Source organism: Petromyzon marinus, chromosome 51 (genome assembly GCF_048934315.1).
Source record: "Petromyzon marinus isolate PM22_M1 ecotype Great Lakes invasive population chromosome 51, UKy_Petmar_22M1.pri1.0, whole genome shotgun sequence".
In the NCBI taxonomy this organism is placed as follows: domain Eukaryota; kingdom Metazoa; phylum Chordata; class Hyperoartia; order Petromyzontiformes; family Petromyzontidae; genus Petromyzon; species Petromyzon marinus.
The window spans coordinates 9904897-9931991 of NC_133717.1; the positions used below are offsets into that span (position 1 = coordinate 9904897).

A 27095-nucleotide genomic window follows, 5' to 3' on the forward strand; every position below is an offset into this window, starting at 1 on the left:
CAATTGGATAATTTGCAATGTAATTTTCAAAATTTCGCAAAATTGTGACCGTGACGCCGACCCAAGCATAGGCTGCTATTTTCTTTTTTGTTTGTTAATGATGCTCTAATGCCCGCTTAAAAGCAGCGAGTGCGTATTTTAGTTGACTCGCCCACAGTATTAACCAGGAAGGCTACATGGGGTTCGAACCGCAAACCTCTGCAACCAACGAGCAGCCAACGCGCTGCCGCTCGGCTGTGTCTGCTGCCCGATGAGTCGACATTACACGGATCGGCTGCGAGGTTGCTGCGTGTGTTTATGCGTCTGCGTTTTGCTGATTTTTTTTTTATTTTATTTTACATCCGTTTTGCAGTTAGTTGAGCAAATGATAAGTAAGGGGGAGAGGGCGCAAATAATTTGGCCTTAACAGATGACCGCCCGTGCTTGACCCACGGCCTCGCCCGAGAACGCGACCGGCCAGCCGCTTCCTGCAGAGTCTCTCTCTCTCTCTCTTTCGAGTTTGGCTTTGAACGAAAAAGACTGCACGGAAAACGCGAGGATGCGGTTGCAGGTTTTTTTTTTTACACTTAACGCGATTTTTGGCGTTCATTTTTTTCACCCTTTGTGGAAAAGCAACTCTCTCTCTCTCTCTCGTTCTCCGATTCTTCGTCGTTGATTACTCGCAATCGGCCATGAGGACCGAGCGCGTAGCCAAATCGTGTTTTTAGCAAATGTTGTACCCACCCGAAATATGCAAGCCACGTGTGGAGGGTATCGTGCATGGGGCTATTGAAGCCCCCCTCCCTCTCTCCTTAAGGGTATTTAGCCACCTCATCTACGATGGCCAGACATTTTTAGAAGTAGTGGGAGTACCGACACTTTACCCCCTCGGCATGTGACCTGCTTATTTGATTTTAACCGCAGTGTACTCACTTGTACTGCTTGGTGGATGCATGCGTGGGGTTTACAGAAACTGTGGCTGACTGTTTATTTCACTTTCTTCTTGATGTTGCTCTTTTAGATATGTAGTGAGTCACTTCAGAGACACTAATAGTAGGAGGCATACACGTGTATTCTACACTTTCCACAGTATCGGGGATAACTATATACGGGTCAGGACAGCTGGCACTCTGCCTGACCCAACACCGATGAGGAGGTGAAGACGGGGATGAAGACTTGTGCAGACGACGGGTTCCATTCCCAAACCGCAGCAGCCCCGACCCAGCGTTCGGGCCTCCCTTTTTATCCTCCCCAGCGTGGACTGGCTCCGCCCTCGGCCACGCCCCCTTCTGGAACCTACCAGAAGGTTCTGGGGTCTGCCCCACGTGTCCCCTCCGTCACCTTTACCCTACATCCGTGCCGATCACGTGCCCTACTGGCAGACCGGCCGCTGTATCCTCAATGCCATTCACTACAGCATCCGGCACTACGCGCTCCAGGGCACACTTCACCTGCCCTGCTGGTAGACCAGGCGATTACACCCACGATCCTGCTCTCTACCAGTAACGAGCGCTACGCGCCGCCGTGACCCATTCTATGTCACTACACATTTACTTTACATAGTGGACATCTGTGAAAAATAGCTTCATAGCTCATCGGATTCCTCCAGTCGAAATCAAGATTCTGCTTATTTATCACTGAGGCAATGAGCAGCAATGTTTAACTGTCCTATGTTGTGAACCCGGTGACCTTAGTTCGGCTCCCTGTCACAGTTAACATCAGCAAGTGATATCGATTTGAATGAGTTTTGGGCTTTCCACTCCCCTTCAAGCTGATGTGCGTGGTGAAGTATAGTTTAAAACATCCTCCACGGCCAAACCTTGCACCTCCGATTTAGCCCGGTTGGTTATGTACAGTGCTGCGAAAAGTTAAAGAAATACATACATGGGGGGATGCCTTTAATCCAGTATTGGATTAAGAGCTCTGCAATATCTTATGTATGTGTCTGCTGTGTCTCTCTCTCTCTCTGTCTCTCTCTGCTTGTGTGTCTCCGTGTTTGTTTTGTCTCTCTCAAATTTAGTTCTACCTGATGACGGCTGCTTGTGTTGCAATCGAAACGTCGTATTCTATTATTTAATTGATTTTCTTTCAACGTGACTTTACCAAAAGAACCAGAGTAATTCCAGCAATCACGAAAGCTTCAAATCAAAATAATAATATTTAGTGTTTTGTGAACACATGGCTTAGTACTACTGCCAAAGGTGCAATCTGTGTGAATCCATTAGCTCGTAATTTTATCATCACAATACGATTAATTTCATTACCTCTGCTCCTCGTCCTTTTAAACATTTCGACTGAAAGGCTTAGGTTTAAATATTAATGTATTTATTCTTACTGGACAGAGGCTAGGCATATCGTGAATTGCATTTTGCTCCTTAGCCGACATCTACACACTTGATACTCGCCAGTGCCATAGGGTAGGCAACTTGACACCTACGCTAATCATCATCCTAATCGTGCAAATGCAATTGGTGATGCTGCATTGGCAGTGGTGCACAATCGATGAAAGAAAAAAAAACTCCATCTGTCAATAACACCGTGGCTGCAAGTACAAAAAAGTATATTTATGGGTGACGTTTCAGGAAATGGACCTTCGTAGCCCATACAGAATGGTTGGGATTAGTTCTGTGCAATGTAAGGAAGGACCATTGCCCCAAATATTGCCGATTGTGTTACCTTTTTCTGTTGATTTTTTCATGGTCGCATTGTCAACGAATGCGAGTTGTTTACTGATGTGTAGTGATTTAATTGAGATACACTTGTTCTTGGAGGCAACACGTTTATTTAACAACCCCAACAGGGTAACTCCCTAAATATACAACGTAGCTAACTAGACCCCAACAGCGTCGCTACATAACGTACAACACAGTTAACTCTGTACTCTGGCCCACTACCTAACCATACAACGGGATACTACATAGCGGTAACCACCACGGGCAACTTTATAATCGGACCAGGTCCGTTAACACACTGCTTGGTCCACGACTAAGAAGCCTGGGGGGCGTGGGGGGGCGTGGGGGGGGGGGCGTGTGGGGGCGGGGTGGGGGTGTAGTTTTGAAGGTAATATGGCACAATTACCCAAGAAAGATGGCAGCGTACGCGAACCCGAATGCGCCATCGCCAACTTCGCCACACGCGGTTTTTTTCGTGGGGGTGTGGGGGGAGGGGAGGATGAGGAGTCCACGTGTTCCCTGATACGCCCGGCACTTGCTGTACGTCATGAAAACTTATCTTGGCAAAGAAAGATGGGCAAATTTAATTTCGGGTGTGAATTACAGTCCTAATTGGTTGGCGTACAATGCCCAAGTAAGAAATCCACCTCGCCAATGTCTAACTGACTTCCCCACGTGGTGCTTGTGTCATGTGGCTGTGAAACGTACCCCCAAAAAATTGTGGCGGCCACCTCCCACGGTTTTTTTTTTGTTATCAAATTTTTGGCATCCCCCCCCCCTCCTCCCTTTTGTCTGGGTTTGCACCGCGTGGGGACAATTTCGGTACATTTGGGGCACTTTGCTGGTAAAAAAAATGCGAATTGTTTCATGACGAGGTTGCCTCCTAGGCCGGCGTCTGCCCAAGCGCGCAAACAAAATGCAGTGGCAGCTTTGAAAGGGCGCGCAAGCGCCGGTCGTGGCTATGTGTCGAATATAAACCGCTACATTATTTTACTGTTAGACGCTCTGGGAGGCTGCTTTGTAAAAAAAAAATCTTCCTTCTGTGTATTTGGTAGCAGATTGAAAATTGATTTTTAGACTTTTAAGCCCACATTTGATTACGAACTATGGCGAGAATTCTGGGATGTCCTGAGGCTCGGCCAATTTTCCTCGCCGCTGTCATGCCGCAGCAGCCAGGCGGTTTGGGGTTTTAACTCGGCGGGAGTGCCGCGGGTAACGCAAGAAACAATCGCACCCTTGCTCTCGACACGGTGGTGAGATGTTAACTACTTCTCCTGGTATGTAGGAGGTAGTGGGTTCGATGCAGACCCTGACGCCTGCTGTGTATTTGGAGTTTGCGTGTCTCTCTCTCTCTCCCCGTGGCCACGTGGATTTTTCTCCCCGGGCCCTCTGGTTTTTCCGTCCACATTTAGAATCGACGTCACGCGTTTTCGTGGATTTGGCTGCTTATACATTTCCACGTCATTTAAGACGCTTCGTTGAGCTGTCATTTGTGACCCGGGTTTCTTCTGAAAAAATAAGCTGTAACAGCTCGGTGGGTTTTACCTTGGTAATTGTTTTGTTTTTAACAGTGAAGCCATTTTGTGAGATTGTTAAGGGAGGCAGAGCCCATCCTCGTCCCCTTGCGTCGATTCGTTCGTTATCCGACTTTCTCCCCATGCCATAACTTCATCCCACTGTCCCTCCTCCGCTTCTTCTTCCTCTTCTCCTTCTGCCTTTTCCTTATTCTTTCCTAATTCGTCCTGCTCCTTAAATCACAGCTGGAGAACACTCCCCTAACTTTGCGCGCGTCGGTCTTCTGGAAATGTTAGTCGTTGGGTTATTTACACTCCGGTATTGTCGGTTTTTAAGGGGGGAGGGGGGGCAGAGGGAGATGCGAACCTAAACCTGTCTTCTCGCTTAACGTCAACGCAAGACCGCGGTAAATCGTATTCGGATGCCGCACATTCCCCCATAGGACGATCTCCTACAAGTGGTCAACTGCTGACTGCCGGTCAAAACCATTGCTTGGCAGCACCAAAGCTGTCATTAATCAAGTTCGTAGTTGGCGGTGATAGATGAATTGCTAAAAACCCCTGGACATTTTATATTTTAAAATGTGTTAAATTATCTTGAATTTTCTTATATTATGTAAAATAAAATTCATTTTTTAACGTTTATAAAATGATAAAACCATTGCATGGCAGCACCAAAGCGATAATTCATCAAGTTCATAGTCGGCGGTGATGAATGAATGGCTGAAGGACCCCTGGACATATTAAAATGATAACGCCTATCACCATTCTCAAAATCGGTCACTCATCTCTGCAGCATTTCATGCGAAAGATGAATATTTTGGGAGAAATTGCAGTTGGAATTGTGGGGAAAGTGGATTTGGGATGAGCATTTGACAATGTTGGTGTGGGTGGGTGGGTGGAAGCTCGTGGTTAAAATTGTCAACAGATGCCCTCCTCAGAATATTGAGTTTTCCAATTCATTGAAGAAATGGCGTTTGGAGCAGTGTGTGTGTGTACGCGATAGGGGGAGATTGTTGAGCAATCTTAGGGGTATTTAAGGTTAAATAAATAACAGTGACAGATCCTGCCCCCTGCCCCAGAATTTTGTGCCTCCATAATTCGGGCAAGATAACTTTCTATTTAGTTCCTCAACTTCTGGACACACTTTGAGAGCTGTTGCCATGCGAATAAATGAGGATTATAATCCTCATTTTGGCAACGCTCCAATCGTCTCCCCCCCCCCACCCAACAGTAGGGTATGAGGAGTTAAAGGTGCAGCCCTACAATTGCTTGCTCATGCCGAGCTGGTAGAGCTCGAGAGAGGCTCCCTCTAGACCAGTGGTTCTTAACCTGGGGCGCACGCCGCCACCACCCTGGGGTCGTGAGATGACCTTTCTGGCGGTGCGAGACATTGCCAGATTTTTTTTCGAAACCACAAATTGAGCACTGGCACGCGAGTACAACTAACTTTGTTTTCCATCAAACCCTGTGTGTATTTATTAAGATTACAAATCATTTTTTACGATTGAGAACCAAAGGGATGCCGCGAAGCTACATTTTAAAGGTTAAGAACCATGAGTTTAAATACCTTTTTTTGTCCTGTTTCTACCATGCCGGCCAGACGCCTTGCAGCACATGGGAGTTGCCCGCACTTTGCCTCGCCGCTTGCGAACTGCCGATCGACTAACTGCGGTGTCCCCATTGACACCTCCACTCCCAGGTCGACATAGCCTTGAATCGGTACCTGGTGCTTTTGCATATGAATTAGCACTGGAGAGACGAAGCTGACCAGGCATGGTGTTATCCACATTATCGCTACCATCGATCCGCACCTCCGATTTTAGCACGGTTGATCATGTACGGTGCAAAAGAAGTTATACATACATACAGGGCGGACAGAGGTGGGCAGGGGAGAATTTGGGATTCGTGAAATGTGATCCCTTGTTTCAACTGCCGCACCGCGCTGGGAGATCGAATCGAACGGGCGACCCGCTTGATTTGCAACTCCAGTGTGGCTCATCATTTACTCCCCAGGGCAAACGGTAAGATTAAAAAAAAGATTAAAGTGATTTGTTAGCCTTTCCTATACTTTGCACTCTTATCGTGTTCTTTAATATTGTTTGTTATATCGTTCTAACCTCCTACTAGACCTCCCTGCGAACAAGAGCTTCACAGCTCGTCGGTATAAATACACTGATTCCTAGTAAGCTGGTGATATTTCCCGCGGACGTATCGCACAAACGAACCGTTCACCACACCCTCGCAGGATGTTTCCCCGGCACGAGCCACGATTTCCCGTGTGAATGCGCGCGGGGGTCACGGCGGCGTGCGGATGGCCGTGACCCCCACCCCCTCCCACACACACGGCACCTTGGCCGCCTTGCAAACTCCCCCGCACGCCGCTCAACGCCGCCTCTTTGATGCGCTGGGGGCGAGTGGGGGTAAGGATCTGGTCCCCCGCCCGCGCGCGCCGCGAGCCTATTCGTTTCCGTTCGCAGTCGGCTCGCTGCCACGCCCGCCACGGCTGCCGCCGCACACAGCCGGGTATGTGTCTGGCGAGCGCTCATTACGCGATGCAATTAGCGCTTTGCGCTTTGCCGAGCTCTGTTACGCGCGCGTGTGCTGCTCTGTGCTCCGACATGAGGCCCTTTGATTTAGCGAAGGGAGAGGGGGCGGGGGGGTGGACGTGGGCCGTGGGGGTCCATGAGGTTATCGTGGGGGGTCACTGCTTCAATGAAGCTCGCCAGATCTGGTCTCCCCCCCCCCCCTCCTCCTCCTCCCACCGTGCGATACCCTACAGAGACTTGCCTACGGGTACACCCATCGGACTTCTCCTGTGGTGGCTTACCCGCGTGTGGACATTGGCAAGATTTGACTCGAGAGGTATCCACCCTCTCGAGCACCTTGGGGTCTCTGTCGCAGAAGTCTCTAATTGGTAAATGAGGGCGAGGGACTTGGGTCCCAATTTTCGTTGATTTCCACCTGATTTGACCTCTGCCCCACCCTCATTTTTTCCCCTCTGTAGTTATCCTATTCTTCTCCTCCCATCTCAATGTCTCGCTGCTCTACGTACAGTACGTTGAACTTCCTTCGCGCCGTACGTAGCCAGCAGTGCTAATCGGAGGTGTCCGGAAGGACTTGGGGCCGGCACTAAGAGGTTCTAGAGTAGGCCCAGCACCGCCAAAACGTCCCCTTTGCCCCCCCCTCCACCCAAGTCAAGTTCAAGCTCCATGGTACCCCCCACCCGAGGATGTGTAAACCCCGCTCTTTGTGTCTCTGTACTGTTGCTGAACATACATTTTTAAGAAAAAAATATTTATAGGGAGTGATACCCCAGGGCTGAGCTTTCAATTGTTGAATGGAGGAAGATTGTGAGGCCCTAAGCGTGAACATGGCTTGGATGCCAAGGGCAATGCTTTTTGTGTTCCTGTTTTACGTTTGCACGGTTGCCTTGTGCAGCATCTTGACATGCTCTGGTACTTTAGGAGACATTTTACAAATGCTGATTATTTTTACAAATAGTTTGAGACAAGTCGACTTGCGTTCTGTTTCGCCACGTAAAGTATATTTTATCTCCGTCCAATTGACGCTTTAGACTTTCGTTTAACCGACATTCTCACACTATTTGGGTCTTTCGGTAAAGTCACGTAGATAGAAAAATAATAATAAAAAAATCACGACGTTTCGATCGCAACACAAGCAATCGTCTAAAGGTGAACAAATACAGCAGGCGAACTGCTGAGGCAAGAGTAATAAATATTTCGTGATGATTTTTTTTATTTTATTTTCTATCTACGCGACATTACCGAAACACCTAAAGACTGAATTCCTACAGTTACGAAAGCTTCAAGTCACGACATTATCAGTTAAAGCGAGCCAACTCTGGGCCTGTTTTTGACCTGGTTCTCATCAGCCCAACTTGCTTGACACCAAACCGCTGATTTTTAACAAACGTAGCTGGCAAGAGCTCTCCCTCATGAACGATACTGTGTGAAACCCCCATCTCCTATTCTTGAGCATTGTGTGTGTGTGTGAGGAATGCACAGTACGTCCTATTTTATTTCGTATACCAAGTCTTTCTGAAACTGAACAACAACTCTGCAAAGTCAAGGGTCAAGGGGCAGCAGCAGCCTTACTACTTCCTGCTCGTGCCACTGCTGGCATCTGGGTTATTGGCCTGCTTTTCCAAGCTGATATCTTGGAAGTTTGTGTGGGAATTCCCACACTTGACCTCACCCATGCGCGTCCAGCCAGTCGACTAACTGTGGTGTTAGTGGATCTTCTTCAAACAGTTTTTATTGGGCACTGTTAGAGTGATAATCTTGTGGACAGAGCAATTGCTCACGCAAGCAATATAACAATTTATCGAAAATATTAAACCTTTAATAAAAACAAAAAATAACATTTTGGATAAAAAAACCCCACTCTTTCACGGTTTGTGGAATAATTTGGGCACATCTGTGACTACAAAAACCACGTGGGCAATGAGGTTAATGGCACCCCACAGACAATACCACAGACACGAAACGAAACGGGGGGGGGGGGGACGTTCCGTTCAGTTGGTGACCCATTCAACATGCGCAGCGATTTTTATTTTACCTTTTTTTTACCTGGTGGCATCACATCACCTGGGTGAAACGAATTGAGGGGTGGGGGGACATGGTTATCGTGCTGGCCGTGATTATATTTATTTTGGCCGCTCAATTATTAATTGGGCGTTTTCGACGATACCTCCCAAAATAGTGTTTCATAGCTGGACCCTTCTGCTCGCCCGGTCGCTCCCTCCTGTGCCAAAACCCCCGTACGCAAGGTGTTGTGTTGTAAATGACGGCCTAGCTTTTGGGGAAGGGCTAACACAAGACTTGGGTAAGCTAAATCTCCCCAGGGGAAAGGGTACTGGGAATCCCTACGACTCCCAGGCTAACAGGCTCTTCCCACTGCGCTGACCGATGGGTTATCCAACTCGGCCAGCCGCGTGAAGTAGCCCCCCTAGCCTGGAGCTAGTTGTCCCCTACCCTGGGTCCCCACTTCCCTACCGCTCACGAACCCGGCTCCTGGCGAAGACCCCCTCTACGTCACCGGTCCCCCCTCAAATACCCCGAGGGGACATGACGTCACTCCTCCCGAGGCGAGTGTGACATTCCGTCATCCCTCTACTCCTCAACAAAGGTATGACGTGCAAATTGACATTTCTAATGAGCCGGCATTCCGGTGGCCTAGAGGTAACTAAATCCAGGGCCGGTGTTAGGCAGGATTTGGGTTTGGACCCTGAGCCACCAAATGTCCACAGCCTACCCAAGTTTACCGTCTTTTTTTTTTGTACAGTATATATCACAGTCATGGTGTGCCCCCTCACACAAACTCTGATGCCCTCCCCCCCGGAGTGTAACCTTGTGAAAGTAAAGCGTGACCTTGTGAAAGTAATGTATGCTGACTTACCTCAAGCACAGTTTAACGTTTAACATTTTTAACCGATTCGCATTTTGTTCTCTTATCCGAAAAGCCACCTGTGGTTCGTGTGGCGGACGCTACATGACCGGGTCGTTTCAGTTAATAAAAAAATATTGTCGTATGGTTGTCTGTAAAAAAAAAAGTCGTGGGTTGTGGTAGTGGGTTCTTGGATCCACAGGGATTCACTGGTCCTCTATTACTGAATTGGCTTTGTTCATTGTAGTTGGTCGGCAATCGCTTCCTTGCAGAGTGATCCTCTCGAAATCCCCCTTTGTTACGGTGCCTCTGATTTGTATTGCATGGGACTCGTGGTATAAACAGTAGATATGATGATGATAATGGTGATGATAAGTCATTTACAGCACTTTGTCAATCCCCTGCTGTTGGTCACAGGGGTTTCGTTTGAACACACTTCGCGATGCCGGCCAGTACGAGGTTGGTTTAGAGGGTTGCCCCAGGATTGGTAGCAGATACCGTATTACCCACTACCGATGTCTGCCTTTAGGCAAGGGATTGAACTCGGGTCGCCAAATGTCATAGTGCGGGGCGATAAATGTCGCGAAGGGATTAATTTAGTTTAAGATGAAGTTGGTCGACCAACTGCGCTGACCCTTGGAGTGCATAACACCGCCGCATGGAATAACTCCATCTCTTCCACGTGTAATGATTACAATGAGTGCACATCCTGAGCGAGCGGCGTGGCTCTGCTGTATTTCGTTACTGGGCTCCTGGTGAAGCCATTTTCAAAGAGACACTCGGGGCATGTGCAGTGCCGGATTAAGCTCGTGCGGGGCCTGTAGCATGTGTTTATAAAGGGACCCTAAATTAAAAAAAATATATATTAAAACACTATTTTTTTTACCTGTAAAGTAATTGTGTGTTTTCATTTGCTATACAGCCGGACAGTACGACAAATCGCTAACCTTAAACACCCAGTCGTTCATAAAAGTTGAAGGCAGTATAGTACTATAGTAATAGAGCAAGTGCAGAATCACTGAACCGGAATTGATAGCTTGAAAGCATTTAGCGCGGGGCCCTTGAAAGTGTGGGCCCCGTAGCATATGATACTTTTTTGCTCCTAGGATAATCTGGCACTGGGCTTGTGGACGTGCCAGGGATTGAACTCGTGTCGCCAGATTTCAGAGTGCGGTGATAAAAACCCGCAACGTGATTTTTAAATTCTTCGATGTGGTAGACCAACGCCGGATTCTTGAAGTGCATATCTGCGCCGCATGGAGGAGATGGCGTTATTCCATGTCGTCATTTTTTATAGCGCTTAAAAACCAATGTCAATATTAAAGAGACGGGTGAAAACTACACAACTAGTACAATTATTGCACGTCTGAGCGAGAGGCGTGGTGGTTGCTGTATTTAGTTAGTGACTTCTGGTAAAGCCATTTGAAAGGGACACTCAGGGGCGTGTGGACGTGCATCACAAGATGGGACATGGCGATACATTTCTGGTGGCTCCATGTATTTCCTTTCCATGGCACGGAACCGACACGGGGGTATGTTCTACCGCCAGTCGGATCGTGTGAACCGGAGAACGGAGGTGACGCTGAGAAGCCCCACTCACCACCGCCCCCCTCCCTCCCCCGTCTAATATTTACGACGCACATTCTGCAGATTCTTCACACGGATATGTGTTGATGTAAATCCATTACCTTGGCTATGGCCATCAAATAAATACGCATCGTTGCCCCCTCTCTCCCCTCCGTCCTTGCGCGAACGACGTGGAAAACCATCGTTTTGAATACCGCGGTGTCAAGCGCCTGACGAAATGTTTCTCTTGCACGCATCGTGGTCCATTGTGGTCGCAGTGTTCGTTCCTCCTATTTATTTTGACTTTTTGTACGAGCTGTGTTTAGTTATTCGGAGGCTGCCAACTATTATAGACTGCAGTCTAAAGCCGCCCTGTAAATATATTAACTCCCAAATAGGCTGCTGCTGCTGTGTAACGGGTTAGCACAGCAGATTTGTGATTCGGAGGTCACTGCTTCGATTCAATCAAGGGAGAATCAACAGTGCACGCTTCTCAAATCGCCTCCTCCCGCCTCTCTCCACCCAGTAGTATTCACGGGTACTACGACGGTTAGTTGGATTGGCAGGTCTCGTGTGTAGTAGGGTAAAGTGTGGGTAGTCCTGTCTTTTTTCCAAGACGTCTGGCCAACCGTGAAAGAGTAGGCCAATCTGGCTCTCGGGGTAACTCATCACAAGTGGCCCCTCGAATGGAGAACCTTCCGCCAGCAGTGGCGTGAGCAGGAAATAACAGGGCTGCACCTTTTACCTTTAATTTACTTTTGTCTTTTGTACAAACGCTTGTTTTATTTCGCTAGTCAAAATCACTCAAGTCCTCCAAATGCTCTATGCAATCTGTTTACACCTTAACAGTGCTAAAATCTGTAGTTGTTACATGTGGCTGTCTAACCGATGTTTAAAACGGGGCCTCAGAATGAGCCTTTCAAAGAGGCTAACATAAGTGTTACGAATTTCTCAACTTTCGACTGGCCCCCCAGTGTTTATTTTTCGGGGTCACGGAAACATTGAGTAAGGAGGCCCAGTGTGGCGCAGTTTTCCAATCGTGGCTGTAGTTATGCTTTTGCTTCATTTATTACACACTATTCCCAAGCGCCAGCGAACATATACACACACACACATGCACTTGAATGCTATTGCACACAAAGACAAAGATTCCCCGTACAGACTGTTGGGGCAAGTGCTGTTAGCAAGCAAAGATGAAGATCCCCCGTGTAGCCTTAACATGCTGTTGGGGCAAGTGCTGTTAGCGAGTAGCACCTAATGAATGCTGGCAGGATATGATTGGCCAGCACAACGACCCCCCGGCTGTGTCTTCCCAGTAGCGATGCCTCCTACACCGCACCTAGGTACTCATTTGAGGCCGAGTCGACCTAGGCGAGGTTCAGATAATCGTCGCTGGTCTTGGCGAGCGGGAATCGAACTCGGGTTACAGAGTTCAAAGGGCAATGTGCTAACCGCTACCCCTACCACTTCCCCCACATGGTTGTTGCGCGCGCGCGCACAGCCACAAATGTAGCCTTTCATGAAATAATAAAACACACACACGAGTCACGTGTTCACCCCCTACCCATAGATTCTCGCTTTCACATAGACTCACGCCCCCCTCCTGGCCGAGTTGCAGCCAACAGGAGTTTAATATTTCTGTCTGTGTGGGCGCGTGGTGGCATGGAGCCGTAATGTATCGGGGGTGTGGGGGGGGAGCAAATAGTTGAAGACTGCGTTTCGATTCCACCTCTAACTTTTGCCGAAAAATAGCAGGCGAGTTCCCCATGGAGACACACCCCCCCCCCCAACTTCACGTCCCTTGGCATCATTGTCTGGCCCCCAAGGTCAGTGGGATAGGGGGTAGGCTGGGAAACTCTCCTGAAGCAAAAGTCACGGTGAGAAGTGAGAACGACGCTCGGTGCCCTGAGTAAAAAACACGAAGACGAGCAACTGTGTGGCCCTCAAACGCGCCCGCTTTGTTTTTTCCGCATCGACGTGCGCGCCACGTGCCACGTGCGCGCCACGTGCCACGTGCGCGCCACGTGCCACGTGCGCGCCACGTGCCACGTGCGCGCCACGTGCCACGTGCGCGCCACGTGCCACGTGCGCGCCACGTGCCACGTGCGCGCCACGTGCCACGTGCGCGCCACGTGCCACGTGCGCGCCACGTGCCACGTGCGCGCCACGTGCGCGCCACGTGCCACGTGCGCGCCACGTGCCACGTGCGCGCCACGTGCCACGTGCGCGCCACGTGCCACGTGCGCGCCACGTGCCACGTGCGCGCCACGTGCCACGTGCGCGCCACGTGCCACGTGCGCGCCACGTGCCACGTGCGCGCCACGTGCCACGTGCGCGCCACGTGGTCAATCCGTGGCACCTGGGTCTGTCCCGTGCCCTCAAAATGCGCGTAGCCTGGCACAAGCGCCATGGTGATGTCACCGCCACTTAGTGGCGAATGGAGGTTGTTGTTGTTGTTGGTGGTGGTGGCGGGGGAATAGGGGAGTGGTAGTGTAGCGGGTTAGCACGCTGCGCTACGAACCCAGGGACCCGAGTTCGATTCTGGCTCATGACCGACACCAGGTGGCGATTGTCTGAACCGGTCCTGGGCCTCCCCTAGGTCGACTCGGCCTCCAAAAGGAATACCGAGTGCTGTGCGTAAAAACATCGCCACTGGAGGGACAAAGGCGGCCGGGCGTGGTTGCTGGCCACCCACCCTCTCCGTGTGCCGTGCCGGCCTTCATAGGTTGTGCTACTCGCTAGCGGTACTTGCCCCAACAGTCTGTGAAGGCTATAAAGAATCTTTGTCTTTTGGTGGCAGTGAATAGGATTATTGCTTGATGCCTGACGCCGATTGCTGTCTGCTGGGGGTGGGGGGGATGGAGTGTTGTGCAAGGGGCATGGGCAGCGATGGCTTTCACAACTGGGGTTGAGGTTTATTTGACTTGTTACACGGGGGTGGTCACGTTTTTGAGCCAGTTGCCCCCCCTCACCACCTGTTATACAAAGGAGATCTGTGATGTGGGGGGGGGGGGCACAGCAGCAGCAAAAAAAATACATGGCAGTATTACAGAGCGAGAACCTGGGTCCTTAAGGAATATTGCACAACCGAACAAACGAGGGCTTTAACGGTCGTCATAAACGTGTGAAACACGTTTTGGTACGTTGAACTTCTTTCGCACCGTACCGCAGCCAAACGTGCTCATTGGAGGTGCGTGGGGGGAAGGACGACAAACAACACACAACACACAAACAACACACACCACACACACAAACTACAAACACACAAACTAAACGTACACACACAAACTACACACGTCACACACACAAACTAAACACACAACACACACTACACACACCACACACACAAACTAAACACACGCCACACACCACACACACACAAACTACACAATACAATCGAACATGCAAGCAGTGAGATGGCAAGAGGTGCCAGGGCAAACCAAACTTACGTGCCAGTAAGCTCCGTTTTAGTTAAATGAGGGACCGACACGGGTTGGCTTGGAGTGGAATTTAAATGCCGCACTACGCGGGGTGTCCAATTTGGAAGCATTCACGAAGTCGGGTGAAGGAAGACATGCACCGAAATAACACGCAGATATTTTACTGGAGCTCTGTGTGGGCAAGGATTTGATAGACACACGCGTTGGAAGCTTTGATTTGTAATACAATAGACATATAACCTCGAGTAAGCACTTGAATTGCATCTCGCCAATGTGGACTGTTGTTGCTGCAGAATCAGAAGTTTATTTTAAATAAAACAACTAAAGAAGAAAATGTTTTTTTTAATTTTACCGGGTAAGCGCCCCAATGAACTTATATGGCTCTTGTTCAGAAGCGAGCTGGCCACAATTGATAGCATAACGAAATGGCTTATGGGGAAGTGTCTAGTAGTAGCCAAACGCTCGAAACACGTGTTTCGAAAGATGTGGAGGGGGGGGGGGGGAAACCGGAGGACCCGAAGAAAATTCCACACGACGACGGGGAGAACGTGCAAACTCCAATTTATACAGGCGTCGGGGTCTGGTATCAAACCCACGGCTTCCTATATACCCAGGCGAGGGAGTTAACATCTCCTGCGCGGTTTTAATCCACGACGCGAGTGGCCCGTGGTCATTCTCGACGCAGTGGGAAACTCGTATCGGCCAGCGAGGCACGCGCGTGTGTGTGTGCCCCCCTTTTCCAGGGAAATTAACCTTGGAGAGACGGAGGCATCGGGCAAGCTCGACGATTTCCTTTCCCACTGCTCTGCTGCCCCCTAAGAAACGAGGCGTGCCGTTTCGACCCTCGGCCGTGGCAGATCACTGTTATAATTCAGTAGGCTCACATGACATTGATTTCTCCAAGACAGAGGTTCTTTGCAAGCCATCTGGCTACCATGAGAGATTCGTTCATGAGGCTATCCACATATACAAACACAGAGACAATTTCAACCGAGAAGATGGATTCTGGCTTAGCAATCATTGGAAGGATTTGATAAACCATTTAGGGTCTTAATTGATTGTTCACGCTTATGGTGGCTTTCAGACCACATCCATTATTTTCGTCTCCCCCCTCCTCTTTTCCGAACATAGATGGACTCGTCCATCTGAATAACTGCCAAATCGCCCTCCGTGGTGCTAACGTTAAAAAATAAACCGCCACTTTTTTCAAATTTTCTTGCTGTGGTTTTCACACCTGATGATGATTGCTTGTGTTGCAGTCGAAACGTCGTGAGAATTTTATATTTTTATTATTTTATTGTTTCCCTTCTACGTGACTTTACCGAAAGAACCAATAATATGAATCCCTGCAGTCACGAAAGCTTTAAATCAACCTCCACATGTTGTGTGCGATGGGGGGAGGCGGAGCAGTGGGTGGCTCCAAGGCATAAGCAAACTGAGCAAAAGTTTGACTTAAAGCTTTTGTGACTGCAGAAATTCATATTCTTTGGGTCTTTCAGTAAAGTCATGTCGATGGGTTCAAAGAATAGGAGAGGAAAAAAAAGTTGGCAAATTATAGTGTGGGTTTGGTGTGACGTGAGCAGAGAGCGGGGTAGACCTTGACAGAGACGATAGATTTATGTCAACTTGTCTTTACGCGCACAAGGATGTGAAAACCTATCTACGTGACTTTACTGAAAGACCCTAAGAATATATAAGCAAAAGCTTTCGGGCTCTCCAAGCAGCTTGGAGGAGGGACACCAGTTCGTGACAGCGATGGTGGTGTGGACCATTTATGATTATTATTTCCGCGATTTTCAGATCCTTGTGCGCGTCAAGACAAGTTGCCATAAATCTCTCGTGTCTGTCAAGGTCTACCCCGTTCTCTGCTCACGTCACACCAAACCCACACTATAATTTGCCAACTTTTTTCCCCTCTTCTATTGCTTCCATCGTTATCTCTTTTTTCTCTCTCTCTCTCTCTCATGTCATCTCAAGAGGCGTTTACAAATCGAAGACAGGGGGTCGAGAGGGAGGGGGGCAGGGAGGGGAAGTTGTCTTTCTAATTGGGGTAGGAGAGGGGGCTAAGGGGAAGCGAACCCCCCACTGGTAGAGGACACAAGAATGAGATCACTCTTCCACCAGCCCTTTGACCTCGCCCTGTGGTCAATTACACTGGAAATGATGCGCAGTCAAAACAAGCCCCGTGTTTTCTTTTATTCTGCAGTGTTTTAATGCGTGCGATGGATTACAACTTGAAAACAGAACCGTCATGCGTGGTTCTTCGGGCTTTATTTTTGTTGTTGAGGTGGTGGCGGCGGCGAGGGGGATTATAATTTAGTTGCGAGCCCCCGAAGCAACTCCCACTGTTAATACTGATTGGTAACACATGGCCCTGGGTCCCTGCGCTTCGCCTCGGGGCAAACTCCCCCGGGTATCCACTCGGCAGGCGCGCATCGCTGGCGTTTGCCCAGGCCTGGAGGCTTTCGCACGTTGTGTGTGATCCCCAGAGGGGAGGGGGCGCGACAAATTCACAACAGGCGTAGTTGCCGTCACGATACAAAATCAAAGCCATAAACGGAAAACAATTTCAATATATTTTTTTTATATTCTCACGTATGGGTACTATGTCCAGGGAGCTCTATGTCCAATGAGGTCGGCAAGCCACAAAGGTGGGGGGGGGGGGTGCTTCATGAGAGAGTTTGTGTAGTTTTGATAGTTCTCGTGTGGTAGCTTAGTGTAGTTTAGTTTGGCTTGCATGGCCGCACCGTCGTTTAAAAAAAAAAACAATCTAACGAAGAAAAGATGCCGACAACCAAACTTCGAGCAGAAATGTGTCCGAGCTAACCAGAGCTCTGAAGCTCAGCAGGTTTGAGCCTGGATAGAGCTGCTTGGATGGGCGACCCAACCAGCACTCTCGCCCGACTGTCGTGTTCGGTGGCTTGTGGCGGTACTCTGCCACGTCCCCAGACCTACGGCCTCCCGCACCACCTTTTCACAACCCACTCTCTCTCGCCCAGCACGGTCAAGTGACGACGCGCCCTGCGCTTTTGGTGTTCACGCCAACTCGTGTAGTGCAAGGCCCCACCGCGCGGTGCTCCGCGAGTCACAGATGGATATGGTCCGCCAAATTGGGTGCGGCGTTCGTGGTGTGGCGTTCACACATTTTAGGTGTGGTCGTGTAAACCCCCCCCCTCCCCTCCCACCACCGCAATGATCCACGTACATGGCACTGGAGTTGACCCTCCATCCAAAAAGTGGAATGACACGCAAACTGTTGTGCGCGTGCGAGGTTTAAACCGAGGTCACTTTTTGTATTCTTATCGTGCTCGAAGGCTCACACTCCCGCCATGCAAGCTTTAGCGTTCGTTATTAAACTTCGTTGTTGGGCAACATTGGAAATGTACCGCGTGTTAGACCCAAAAAAAACCGGGGCATAGCGAAATACTGCGTTTTGAATATCGTGTTACAATGTTGTGAGATGATTAATGGACATCTCAAATGTTAATTTATTCCAGGGTCTCTCCGAGTCGTGTTGCTTCGTTTGCATCAATACGTAATCATGCCACATTGTGTGTGTGTGTGCGTGGCGTGAATTTTGCAGGCAGGGGGACTGGTGCCGTACACGTGGCTGATATTTGGCTAATTGTTGTTGTGCTGAAGGATCAATTGCCCGCTTGTTTTGAGACACTCCCCGACTGAAGGCGGCAGTTGATAGATTGGCTAAGGTCCCATTGCCTGTGCTGTGTGCTACAGCCCTGGCTTTGTGTTTCTCCTTAAGTGCCGCCAGGATGGTGGGGGGTGGGGGGGGGGAACACTCTTTTGAAAAATGTATGATTATTAATTCGCCTCATCGGTTACTAATGTTTCGTTTGGGAAATTGAACGTCGCTTTAATTACGGCGCCGTGCCTGCCCAACTTTAAAAAGTATGGATTCCTGCAGTCACAAAAGCTTCAAATCAATAAAGATTTAAAAGATAGCCTGTTTGTTTACTCGACACATTGTTATAGTCATTAAACAAAAAAGTAAATACCATTTAGTCAATAACACTGTGGCCTTCAAAATTCAAACGATCACATTAGATGACGTTTCAGGCAATGGCCCTTCTTTTTAGAGTGCCATTTCATGACGAATGCGAGCGTTTGATCTTTGTACGTCTGCACCAATGCGAACTTGGCGGCGGCGGTGGCAGCAGCAGCACCGCCAACTAATTTATCTAAAATGCTGCGTATTATGATTAAAAAATAATGCCTTCGCTCTGCTTTTGAAACCTTAGCATTCTTTATGCTGTATTATGAAAAGTTTGTGTGGAGAAACGTTCATAATTCTGGAAAAATTGCTCGACGATGCTGTTCAATGTAATTGCCAGCGAATCATCACGGCACTCAAAGTAAATGTTGTGGATTTACTCTCCAACACGCCGGTGGGCTGAAGTAGTGACTAAATTGACACGTTTTATTTCCGTGGCCAATCCTTACCAATTGGCTGTGTCGGGTGAGTGGCGTTTTAACGACACTTACGCGATCTAACCCAAAAAGAAAAAAACTTTTTACGAATAATATTGGTCGCGGACGCCAACTTGTCGAACAGAAAGTAAAATCCATAAGAGGGATTATTTTTTGCACAACTGCTAACGGAATGAAAAAAAAATGGTGAAAAGCTGCTGACTGGAAGCGTATCGGCCAAAAATACCCTCTAGTGGGGGATCTTCCAGACTTCCTTCTAGTGGAGGGGGCCCGACTGCCAACAGTGGCACGAGAAAACAATCGCAGAACGCCACCTTTATCCCTCTTTTTAAAAAGAATTTGTTCACCACGTGTGCTTTCAATGGGATCCGTAGTGCAAGCACAACCTGTATCAACAATTCATAAATCCGTTGTCGTGACACGTCGTGGGGGAGGGTTGCTGCTACAGTATGCATTTGCAAGTCTGCGTTCAGTCTGCATTATTAAGTCTCCTGGAGGGGAAAGCGGTTTTGAATTTGCAGGGTCGCACGCGACACAGAGATTCGAGCTCATAACTGAAGCCCCCACGAATGGTATGCAAAGGGGGAAGCTTTGGAAATTTGGTGATGCGGCTGTTTAAATGGGGCCTGTGGTACCGGAGGAGGAAGGGGGGGCGGTGGCCGATTTATCTCAATAAACGTAGGATTCGCGTGCATCGTACAGGCATGACCCGGTGGTGGGCAGAGAGCGAAGCTAATTGCAATGGGAGCTAAGCTAAAAAAATTAGAAACGTGCGTTTTTGGAGGATTTGGCTGCTATACATTTCCACATGACGAGCCACTTTTTTGTTGAGCTGTCATTTTTGGCAAGGTCGCTTCTAAAAACACAGCTGTATAGCTCCGTGGGCTTTACCTGGTGAAAATAAAATAAATGATTGCATTTTAATCAAATGCATGCTGATGAGGGTACAAGAAGCGCCTCGCGCTGAGAAGCCACGAGTGATCACTGGCGATGCTGTGGTGTATAACGCTCTGAGCATGGTGCTGGCGATCCGGAAGTCCGCCGGTTCGATTCAATCGCCTGGCGCGGGAATGGAAATTGAAGAGGCAAGTTTCTTGAATGGCTCTCCCCCGCCTGTGTCCACCCAAGCGGTGTGAATAGGCGTACCGGCCACGATGGTTGGCCCATCGGTAGGACAGCGCGTGGTGTGGTGGATTGCGAATTACACCAGCATGGAAGACTAGAGGGGGGAGATGGGCCCTCTCGAACTCCCTCGAGTGGGAGGCATTTCTCCCCGTCGTGGCGTGAGCAAGAATACGCAGGGGCTGCATCTCGCGGGCAGTCACACATCCTTGACCTGCGGGTGGGGATGAAAGCGAAATTGCATTTTATTCAAATAAATGCTGATCAAGGGGAGACAATTCCCTTCTACATTGGAAAATTAATGAGTTGTACGACTGCGTAGTTTCTCAGTTGTGCTGCCATGCAGCTCTCCGACCGCGTTTCCCTCGATTGTTACCGCACGTGGTTTCCGCTCAATGTCGATTTTGTTCCGTGTGCTGAAACTGAAGCTTTTTTTGGGGGGGGGGGGGGGGGGGGGAACTAAAGTGAATACTCTGTTCCTGAAAAAGCTTCCAAGCGGTATAACACAGAAAACACAGGTGTGAGAGCTCCGTGATTTCTCCTCCCGATTAGCACCAAACCCCCTGCCCATGTACATGAGGGTATGGATACTGTTCATCGAGTAACTCCCGATATAATCGAATGGATTGTCAAACTCGACGTGAAGTTTGTCATATTTTTCCATTCAAATTCCTTCCCCCGGAAGCTCCGATTTGGCCCTGTTGGCTACGTAGGGTGCGACCCAGAAGGTCGACATATATATATACATATACCGTACGAGAGACTGAGCGATTGAGACAGCGGTAAATGAATAAATCGAATCGCCCGACCACTGGGCCTGCGGTGGTGAAAAGCCTTCCAAGCTCCTCTTCGCGATCACTGCGCAGAAATGCGTTGCGCGCTCTGTGGCGAAAGCCGCCCGTGTGATTCGAGGGGGGGGGGGGGGGTGATGGGTAAAATCTCCACTGCTAACGCGCAGTACCCCTCCCCGGAGGATGCACGACGCTGTGAGAAGCAAAACTACTGAAGTGAACAATGTCACGGAGAACGGGGAATAAATAAAGAACGTGGAATTGGGGTGCTGCTCGTCGCAGAAATGTTTTAAAATGAATAGATGTCATTATCCCAGGGTGTTAATGTTACCCTTTATTATTGAATGCGGTTTTTTTTTCTTCCATTTAATAAAAAAAGGCGTTGGTTTTTTTAAGGGCACCAATCTGCCGATGTGTGTTTTGTCGTCGAGAACTCGGCGTTTTGTTTGTTGTTTGTAGTTTAATTTGTTTTTATATATATATCATTGCGGCGGCTTCAATTTGTGCGCAATGTTTCGACGGCGGTTGCATTGCGAACGAAACCGATGGAATTCCGCGGTCTGTCGCACCACCACCCTGCCCCCCCCCCAACCCACCCCATGCACAGGAAAGCTGCGTTAGTCATTTCAGAACGCTGCGCGGCTCTCGCTCCCCAATCCAGGGCTATAATTTTGCAGCGGCAAAGGGGGGGGGGGGGGAGGGGGTGGGGGTGGGGGGGAAATTTGCAATGCTTTGGTCCCACGGCACACTTGGCGCGCCTGAACCCCGGGCACAATAAGTCTCGCTGTGCGCGTGCAAAAAAAAAAGGTATTTTGTGGCTTGACGTTTTCAGAAAGGAAGGGGGGTGGGTGCGAGAAATATTACAAAAAAAAAGCCCTTGGTTGTGCACGCTGGACAATTGGTTCATTCAGCGGCTATGTTGGCTGTGCGTGCTTAGCCAAAGGGGGGGGGGGGAGGAGGAGGAGTGGAGAGACTTATTGGCACCGGGGACTTGAAGGGAAACTGGGTGTGCAGTGTTTCCATCGGCTGCAAACGCGTCGCACGGAGTTGCCGCTGACATTGATCGGCGACCAATTGAGGGAACAATTCAAGAAGACGATTACCGCGCTTATTTTGTTGGCGACTTGAGTGGGCTTGTTACAATCCTGAGGCACGCCCTGCACACGCGGTATTGACGAATTGTCACCGCGCGATTCAGGAATTGACTCTCGTTGTTGTTTCGTCTTTGCAATGTTAATTATATTATTGCTCGCTTGCTACGTTTCATTTGCAGTGTTATTTGATCCATTAACCTTCAAAGGAAGCATTTGCATCAAACAGAGTCGTCGTTTCTCAACCTGCCTTGACAGTGCTTCAGATGGATGGTCTGAACATTTTTTTTTTGCCAAAAAGTCCGCTAGGAAGCACTGAGAGATGAATGCTGACAATTACGTTGAGTGGTAGAGTGAGGATCACCTGATACGGAAGACATGGGCAGGTTTATGACAAATATCAAACTCGTGATTTTTTTTCCCCCTTCATTTAGTGGGCTTGGGTAGGAGCCGACCACGGCTAAGAGGGGCTACGGTGGACGAGCAGGCATCGTAACTGAGCGGTGGATTGAACGCGTCCAAGAAGGACGTCTACTGAGGAGATGGAGCGAAATCAACGCTAGTGTGCAGGCACTGTGTGGATTGCTTCATCGCACGATCATGGGGAGACGGTGGTGCCTTGGGGAGGCCTTGAAAATCTTTTGTCCCCCCCCCCCCACCCTTGCTTCCGATGAGCACGATTGGCTACGTACGGTGCGATATAAGTTCAACATACAACAATGGCTGATTAATAATTTCTGACATGTATGTATGTTGTACATAGCCGACCGTGCCAATCGGAGGTGCGGGAAATTCAATGCATCGATTGCGAGCAACGGTGATCGATTTCCGAGTCGATAAATCCATGCAACGTTTCAAACGTCTAAATGTTTTATTATTTACGGGGAACTGTTTTCCAAGATAGAGCACTTTTAAGGTGAACATTGCAACGCGAGATGGGGACGAAGAAGCATGCATTTAATTTGGACAGGAGCGCGCTGTTCACGAAAGATTGTCCCACGCGTAGAACGTGCTTTTGAAAAATTGCATGCACGTTTTGTAACCCAAGCAAACGTACAAAACATCTGGCTCCGTTGGTCACGGCGTGCCGGTCTTTGGCCGTAAATCAAGACAGGTAGGGGACCGTGTGTGGGATGTGTGCGCGCCGGGGTTGCTGGACTGCGCACAAATTCACGATGCAATGCTTGTTTACAGCTGGCGTTTTTTCCTGCAGCGTTTTACTCCAATGGACGAAAGTCGGATGGGTTAACTGCCAATGGAGGGGAGTGGGAAAACGCCGCATTTTCATCGAGCAAATCTGAACATTTGCTCTGGCTCGTCACCCAAGTGTTTGTTTTACGATGTTGTTGTTATAGGGAAACTCTCTTTTTGTGAACGTGGCCGTGTTTTTTTTTTTTTTAAACGAAGGTGAAGTCCCCCCCCCCCCCCCCCTCCCATGGCAGCAAACACGACTGTACATCGCACGTTCGCTCAGATCGGATCTTCCTTTTGCGAGAGTTCCAGCGCCTTCCTGCTACGGCACGACAACGGCCGGGACGGGCAGCCGCCAATGCACGGGAGGAACCTTCGTCGACACCCCCCCCCCCACCCCCTCCTCGGTCCGAGGGAGCGGTTCGTGCAGCTCGTGCCGAGGCTTTGCACGGCGCGCCCGGCTCAAGCTCGCGGAGGGAGTTCGGCGGCGGTTGGGTGGGAGGTGAAGCAGCCACGGATGGCCTCGTTTCGTGGCGGGGCGAGTGTCTTTTTGAGACCTTTATTTAATTAGCTTAATTTCAAAAGCGTGTAAAAAAACGAGTGGTGTTTTGTGGAGGCGCGGGGGCCCGAACGTTGCTGGATTCGTCGTTACTCGGTAACGTGTTTTTGTTTTATTTAGTCCGCGGTAAACGTAAGCCTGGGAGCTGGGAGGCGAGCCGAGGCTCGGTGGCGTTGAGCGTGCGTGGTGCAGTGGTCGGTTCACTTGCGCGCACCCTCTTCGGATTGGATGCAAATCTTGGCGACCTGCAATTAGTTTAACACGTAGACTTTCGCGACCAAATATCATCCATAATAAAGGTTTTTTTGGGGTTAAATGTTGTGGCTTGGCTCTCCATCACCCCGATATGCTGTACTAGTGACGAATTGGCACGTTCTGTTTACGTGATAACCCTTACTAGTTGGCGGTGTTGGGCGGTGGCGGGTTTAACGACACATATTTACGCGATCTAACCCACAAACATCTTGATAATATTGGTCGTGTGTTTAACTTATCGTACCAGGATTAACCAATGCACGGCACGGCCTTCCTCTGACCTAGTTACATTTAAACTCGTAAGACGGCATTTGTGTGAAAATGTATTTGCCAGGTAGCCAAAGCAGCGTGGCTTGGGATATTTCTCCCCACTTTTTTTTTATAACGTTGCTTGAGGTTCCGGCTGGCTTGGCAGAAGGTTGCGAGTTCAAATCTTGGTGGGAGTACAACTTGGTGGGGAAGTCAATGGTGGTTGTAATTTGGATAAACTCACCCCATCGTGAATGGAATATTCACCACGGGCTCTGTACACGGGAGGTCAGCACTGATATTCTATTCGTTTGAGTAGCAAATCGATGTAGCTTGCTGACTTGTGACTGTTGAAATCTTTTGGCGAGTAAAGTTTTTAGTGACTACATCGCGTGCTTTCAGATGTGCTTCTGCGGCCTTCTGGAAGGCTCGTCGTATATTAGTCAGCCACTGGAGCTATTCGCCTTTAAATTTAGATTGAAAACTCATTTCTTTCTAACTGATTTTTGTGTTTAGTTTGTCCTTCCTCCGCACCTCTGATAAGCACGGTTGGCTACGTACGGTGCGAAAGAAGCTCTACATACACACACACTGAATTGGGAAAAACTCTGAACACGGTCTTGTGCGAATTGGGACATTTTCAGCAACCCACGGTTGCTAAAATACGCTGATTGTGAAGGTATTTATTTTCTTTGGTTTCTTAAGATAATTGCAACATTCGTAGTAGTGTACATTATTATTCGCGTAATAATAAACAAGCCTTGATTTCTTTAGGTGGAAATAATTACATTGCTAAATTTGGTCAAAAGCGTTTATTTTGCCTTTAAATTGTGGCATGTCACAAGAAGTAGAGGTTAAGAGCTTTTATTTAAAATAAACTTTATATTTGTTGATAATATCTGGACGAAGGAGATGTGTAAGCTGACCAAATATGTACAGACCTCTCGCTACGAAAAAATTTAAATGGTGAAGCAGTGCTTTTATTTTAAAATTCACGCACGAGCTTTTTTTAAAAAAAATGTTTACATTTTTCAACCAGATCAACTTAAAAGACCCCAGGATAGTCTCAAGTGCAATCGTGACCTGCGGCATTTGTCTGCCAAGTAAAAAGACGGGGGGGGGGGGGCGATGATTGCCATGTGTAATAATCTGGATTTAATCATTTGTGGGGTAACTTTACGAACCTAGCCAATTTGGACCCTGAAACCGGCACGCAACGGCCTTCTCTTGCAACTGACGTCGGGGATTTGTTTTTACTTCCACTCCGACGCAGACGGCGTGGAGTGTTAATACGGTTATCACTCCTTAAAAAAAACTTATTTTACCAGGTAAGGCCGACTGAGCTGTATAGATACTTTTCAGAAGCGACCTGGTCACAAATGATAGCTCAACGAAGTGGCTTATCGCGTGGAAATGGTATCGCAGTCAAATCCTCTAACTGCAACGTTGAGTCTAAATGTGAAGGTGGGGAAACCAGAGGACCCGGAGAAAAAATAACGCGAACAATGGGGAGAGTGGGACATGAAAACCCCAAAATATACAGGCGTCGTCGAGGTCTGGCTTCGACCAACGATTACACCTGCAGTGATAACCAGGCTGGCCGCTGGATTTGAACCGCTAACTTCTGCAACGAGCAGCGACCAAATGTGGTGTCCCCTGGGCCGTGTCCACCGCCGGAGGGAAGTAGTTGGGAACTTGGCGATTTCGAACCCCTCCCTCCCCACTCTCCTCACTCGCCCCCGGACCGCGTGGCTTTATAAGCCATTGCCATTTTCGACATCGTCTTTTTGGCAGCCGAACAAAATATGTCCGTGTCTGCTCGAGGAATGGCAGCTTGGCGATGCGATGGCACGGGTCTCGCGAAGGCGTAGGTGACATTCCCCCCGCGAGCTTTCCAAGTCTGGGCCATTTATTTTAATCGCGACGTGTAAATTGGCCACATTATTGTTGTATTTGCGTGTGCAAAACGACTTCCATTGCATTTGCAACTCGCAATTAATAAGAATTGTCCTTTTTTGGATTGAGGGCTTCGCCGTAATTGTTATTTTATTAGATAAATACAGAAGCGACCCATGTTGAAGGGAAATTCTTTTTAAAAAAAAGACTCCTCTGATGCTCGCTGACATTTCCGTGCGCACGTCTTGAACGTAATGAGGCTGTCGTGTTGTGCACCGGGTCAGCGATTCCAGTCCAGTGGCTGCCGTTGCATGATGATGACGACGACGCAGGAAAAAATATATTGAGCATTTAAAAATTGTCTGGCAGGAAAAACAAGTGACGCGTTGCATACTTTCTAGCCACGCTCCTTTAATTATATTTTTTGCGCGAGCCTATCGTTCCGGCTCTGCTTTGATGCATTATCTGACGTATAACGAAAAGACGCCTACACAAACAAAAATACAAACTGACCACCGTGGGGGTGGGGGGGGGGGGTCAGCGCAAGCACACAAAGGGACTGTAAGCCGACGACGTGAAACGATTTGTCGATGGTCAACAATTATTTGGTGCTGTTGGCAGCGGTGCACGAACACAATTCATAAAAAAAAACAAGTACGCAAGTGTCCGATGACCCTGCTTTTAATCACGTGTCGAGCAATCATCCCCGCGCACGATCCCTGGGACGAGAGATCAGGGCCGAGAAACCCCCTGTCAATCAAGAAGCGTGGAGCAAACGCTTAACGTTCTGATTTGGGCACGGGAAGCTAGATGTTTGACTGGGACGTTCTAAAGGGGAAGTCGAGTGAGTGACCGGGGGGTTAGGCCCAGGAGAGGGGAAAGAGGTGAGGATTGGTGGAGACTGAGTTGGGACGA

At 48.9% G+C, this 27095-nt stretch overlaps 1 protein-coding gene across 7 annotated transcripts in view; it reads left to right on the top strand.

The window, feature by feature from the left end:
* Positions 1-27095, top strand: part of LOC116953433 (dystrophin-like) — a 373535-nt gene that overhangs the window by 24606 nt on the left and 321834 nt on the right. Inside the window, exon 1 of one of the 7 annotated variants that reach the window (XM_076074970.1) lies at positions 23843-23876. The exons of the other annotated variants lie outside the window; for them this stretch is intronic. The gene's annotated coding sequence lies outside the window, so the exon portion shown is untranslated. Of the gene's footprint in view, positions 1-23842; positions 23877-27095 lie in introns of those variants that run through there. 7 annotated transcript variants of the gene reach the window in all.